Source organism: Drosophila obscura, unplaced genomic scaffold (genome assembly GCF_018151105.1).
Source record: "Drosophila obscura isolate BZ-5 IFL unplaced genomic scaffold, ASM1815110v1 contig_14, whole genome shotgun sequence".
Taxonomy (NCBI): domain Eukaryota; kingdom Metazoa; phylum Arthropoda; class Insecta; order Diptera; family Drosophilidae; genus Drosophila; species Drosophila obscura.
Genome location: NW_024542724.1, coordinates 24,956 through 30,069, shown reverse-complemented (window position 1 = coordinate 30,069; position 5,114 = coordinate 24,956). Strand labels below are relative to the sequence as shown.

General features: G+C 44.4%; 1 long non-coding RNA gene across 2 annotated transcripts; it reads left to right on the top strand.

The window, feature by feature from the left end:
• Nucleotides 1-664, top strand: LOC121405511. 2 transcript variants are annotated; one of them, XR_005968617.1, is made up of 3 exons: nt 1-361; nt 426-501; nt 562-664. It is a non-coding gene; the product is annotated as an uncharacterized LOC121405511 (long non-coding RNA). The 2 variants fall into 2 exon arrangements; XR_005968618.1 differs by having other exon boundaries at nt 421-501.
• The last annotated feature ends 4,450 nt before the right edge of the window (nt 665-5,114 follow it).

Below are 5,114 nucleotides of genomic sequence, written 5' to 3'. Positions count from 1 at the left end.
TAGAATTCGTATAAATTGTTATCGATTTGGCGGGAAATTTAAGCTCATTACGTTAGGAGATACACTCGCGAGTTTCACAACACAGTCAGCTGGGAAGAAAGCTCGTAAACTCGATCGTTTTGAGTGGAGCGAGAATAGGTTCTTGTCGAGCTCAGCGAATTTTCTCTTCCTATTTGATCGTACCAGCGTAACTGACCAGACCTAATTTTTCGTATCGAAATTAAATTACGCGCTTAACCCAGGCTAATAGTATAAGTCCTAAATATTCAAAGAGCAATCTCGAAATATTTAAGGCATCCGTGGGAATTTTAAATAAATCTTCGAAAAGAATTGTTTTGAAAGTGGTCTATAGTTCGGCCAGGTAAATATTTCGTGGAAGATTGTAGGGAGTCACATGGAATTTATAAGACTGTATTCCAGAACAGATTTTGGTTCAAAGCAGGCGCTTTTAAAACATTGCTGTGCCCAACAAAAACATAGCGAAGGAAAATAAAGAAAAAGGTGAGAAATAAGGGGTTTTTATAGTCCAAGACAATTTTCTGACCTAACCTCTCCTCATAGACCAGATCAGGGTCAAGTCAGGGGCAGAAGAACCCGTGGAAAGGGCCGAGCTCCCCGACGCAACTTTCTTTGGCAGACCAGCAGCCGCAGCAACGTTACATATGCGCAGTCTGAGTTTGTTTGATTGACATTAGCGGGAGAGCAGGGTTAACGACCGGAGCAGAACGTTTGGAAAACGGAATACCGGAGACAAGCAGAAGAAGGCGAAGCAGCAGCAATTAGTGAATTAGTGAAAATTTAGGGTTGAGTAAAAGAAATTCGCAATTACATCAAAAAGAAGACATGTAAACGAATAGGCACGTTCAAGATCACCAACACATGTACAACCGGACAAAAGAATAAAGTGTAAAGTAACTAAGACATGCAAAGTGAGTGAAAAGGCAGAGTGAAAATAACCCAGTGAAGCGAGACTTGTAATGCTCTATCACCCCAAACTAACTACCTAAAATCAATAAAAAAAAAATCAAACCGATCTTCTAGAAGGCCTTCTACGATAAATCTGGGTGAGTCCAACAGACCGAATAAAAACAACCAATAAAAACCAAAAGAAATTAACCATGTAAAAGAAAGCGTGGAAACCGACATACCCGTCTCTGTGAGATAGAGTGTGCGATCGAAAGAAGAGGTGAAGAAAGAGAGTTAACAGAGATAACGATGCAATCCGCAAAGCACCTGCACCGATTTTTTGCGTGTTTGTTTTGATTTTGCGTTTGCTGACTTTCCTCGTTTTATTGGTTTCACTTTGATACAAGAAAACCTTAACCCCTTATGATATATTTGCATTGAATTGATTTTTCTATATTCTTATTAGTTTTTATATATTATGTTATTATTTAATTAAAACTTCTTTTCAGCGGTTGTATATGTGAAAGTGAATATGAGCAAAAGCAACGAGATTAAAAATTAGTAAGAATAGAATTTATCAAAGGAATTGTTTGAGCAATAATAATGAAAATAGGGTATAAAAGTCTAGTTATGAAAGCAAAAGAATATTATTATGAAGTATTTAAGTTGTGTTGGCTTATTAAATGAGTTATGAAGATTAAAGGTAATGGTTTCAAGTATTAAGTTTTGTGTAAAAATTATGGAGTAAATAAAATAATTAATATTTCCTTGAAGTAATGTGAAGAAGAAGAGAGAGAAGAGATATCGTTTTTGGGAGTTTTTTCAAATATTTATTGTGCGCAGAAAAGCTCAATGGTCGGGAGGGTTGAGACGCGTTACTGCATACCATCAAGCAGACTCACGGTCCACACATCTCAGTGGAATGGGTGTATTAGTGAGAAATTGAAGAGAGTAGAGTCTGGTTCAAAGTTAATCATTTTTCATTCGTTGTGAGTCGCGTTGCACTTTGCATTGCGTTGATCGATGAAAGTAAACATTAAGGCAAGGGACATTATTAAATGTGTACTCTGAGGTTGGAGATGGAATGGGTCAAGAACCCCCCCACAGGCTGTTTTGCTAGTTGTGTCCCATCGACCTTCTTCACTGCCAACAGGATACTCAGGGAACGTCCAACGTTAAGACCGGCCTCACGCTACGGTCTGCACTGTGCTATATGCATAGAGGGGTTTGGTACATTACACCATATCACCGAGCTGACCTACGATGTTCTCATCAATCAGAATGAAAATCAGATGTCCGCTGTCGCGAGCTGGAGCGCACTATCCTGGGACCAAGGGGACGTGGAGGCGTTAAACGATAGCTACCAGCTGCTGAACGAGACGGTCGTTGGCATTGAGACGGTCAGGCCAAGCCGAAAAGAGGCCACGACAAAGCAGCTGGGGCCCTCGGAGTCCTCCGCTGCTAAAAAGGAGCACAGGAAGAGATTTCTGAAAAGGAAGATGGAGAATTTGAGATTGATGAACGAACGGATGCAGGCCAAAATACGGGCCATTATCAATCCGGGGGACCGCACTGAAGGAGGGGGCCCGCCAACGGCACCAACGTCATGCGACAGCCTCACATCCATCAGTCCCTCCATGCAGCCTTGCTACTGTGTCAACTGCAGGCGCAAGCGCAAGCAGAACCGGCAGACCGTCAGCCAGGTCGGATTCCGGAACGTTGAGCACGTTTCGAGAGTAACGCCTCGGTCAGGTTGCAGAGTTTCGGCCGCTTCTCGAACGCCAACGGGCTGCCAACGATGCCCTGCTTGAGCTCCGATGCTACCGCAACGCCGTCGATGGGGTCCTGCTTGAGCCTCAATGACACTGCAACGCCGTCGATGAAGTCCTGCCTGAGTCCCCCTATCCTCTCGGCCCAGTCGACGCACTCGATGGTGACATGCCTGACCTCCGATGGCCACCCGGTGGAACCTGAAATGCCCGAAAACGGAATTCCCGACACTGGATGGACTTCGCCGATGGTGGTGACTGGTGAGCTTTCTGGCAGACTTTGCCCGTCCCCCGGCCAAACGTGTCGTCCGCTTCTTGGTCTTGAACCGAGGCCCACGGGCACTTGTTGATGGCTGTTCCCCTTTCATAGGTGCCATGCGGCACACAGACAGAGGAACAGCCAACGACAAGTACCCGTGGGCCTCGGTTCAAGACCAAGAAGCGGACGACACCTTTGGCCGGGGGACGGGAAAAGTCATCCAGAAAGCTCAGCGCGGCACCGCAAATGTTCAAGAAAATCATGATGGGGACGGTGGTGGGATTCCTGTTCGTCGGGATGACTATTGCACTGTTCTTTACGGATGTGCCATGCCGCTGATTTTTTTAAATTTGAGAATTAAACAAAATTTTACATTTACATTTATTACATATATTATGTATATTCTACATCTAACATGTGGATTATACATGTACCATTTAGATTCTACATCTCCTCCGCTAGGGGTTGCTCGCGCACTGAACGCGGCAGAGTGTGCGAGCGAGAAGGAAAATGACTTGTGTTGTCGTTTGCGGGAGGGGGGACAGGGGAAGCAACTGAAAATTAATTTCTTCATTCTGGCTATAATTATAATCCGATCTGATTCAGATTCGGCAGTCTGGTAGATATGGTCATTCTCTACGATACTGCGTTTTTAGTTTTATCGTATCTTTAAAACTGTGCCTGCCACAGATTTTCGTTCTTTGTGGGGGCGGAAGGGGGCGGGGCGAAATTTTGAAATACACTTGTAGCAGTGTGATATCACATGAGTCTGGAAACAAAATTTGGTTGCTCTAGCTTTGATAGTCTCTGAGATCCAGGCGCTCATCAAGACGGACAGACGGACAGACGGACGGACAGACGGACATGGCTATATCGACTCGTCTATTGATGCTGATCAAGAATATATATACTTTATGGGGTCGGAAACGTTTCCTTCTCAGCGTTACACACATCCACTTTTACCACAAATCTTATATACCCCTTAACTCTTTTTTGAGTACGGGTATAAAAAAAGCAAATTAAACCTTTGGCATTGCGGTTGGCTTTTTGGATGTCCTGTGAGATGCAGCAGGGACGGGGACGCAAGGACCTTGAGGAGCGACGCCGAAGTGCAGAGTTGCGCATCAACTACGGCAATGCCCCGTCCGCCATGAACATGCGCGGCTCCAGGCCCACGGTGAAGATCCAAATACCCGGCACCGACATCGTGACGAGGCATCGCATCGCCAATCCCATTAGCGGAATGGACCGCGGTCTGCCGATGTACAGCGGCTACGGCTACCATCTGGACAGACGCTTTCTCTCGCCCTCGCACATGAAGCCGATTGGTTCCGGACAGATGCCCCAGGACTTGTCATTGCCCGTGGGCGGGCGAGATCGGGATCGATTTGAGCCCATCGTCTGTGAGGCACTGCCAAAGACGCCGCCCCGCAAGAAGTATCCCATCATCCAGAAGCTTAAGTCCAAGCTAAAGTCCAAGCTGAAGGGCAAGCCCAAGGACCAGAGCAAGACCTAGAGAAGAACAGCACAAGAAGAAGACCGCCAAGAAGTCGCCAAGAAGTCGCCAAGAAAAGAAATGCAATCCAATAAACCAATAAAAGCATCCACTGGAAAAATCAAAAAGCAGTTTAATTTTCAGAGGTTTTCCTCCGCACATCAGATCGGATCAGAGCAGAGCAGAGCGGGGAGTGTTCTGAATATGGGATTATGTATTAAAGGTATTATAGGTAGATAATTTCACACTCTCTATGAGTTGTTTTAGAGCTTTTCTGTGCTGCTTTCTGAGGCATATGAGTGAAATACCGTCAAGGGATTACCTTTAGGCGTATCTATCAGAAGTTGCTGGGACTTCGAAGTCAGAAGTGTGGCGTTCTGCTGCTTTCAATTTGAAGGATAATACAAAACATTCTCCCAAAACATAAACTGACAAAAATCAATAGATTCTGCATGTGTTTTACTTGCTTGGAAAAGTATTTCATCTAGTTAGCATTTACTTTTCTGTTCGTATCGTTTGATTTGAGGCTGGGCAATATTTCATTCTTTCATTTTGGCCTGTACGGTAGTTTATATTTTTTTTTTGTTATTTGACTTAGTGTAAAACAAAATTTCGGTAGTTTTTATTTATTTTTTTTTATACCCGTACTCAAAAAAGAGTTAAGGGGTATATTAGATTTGTGGTG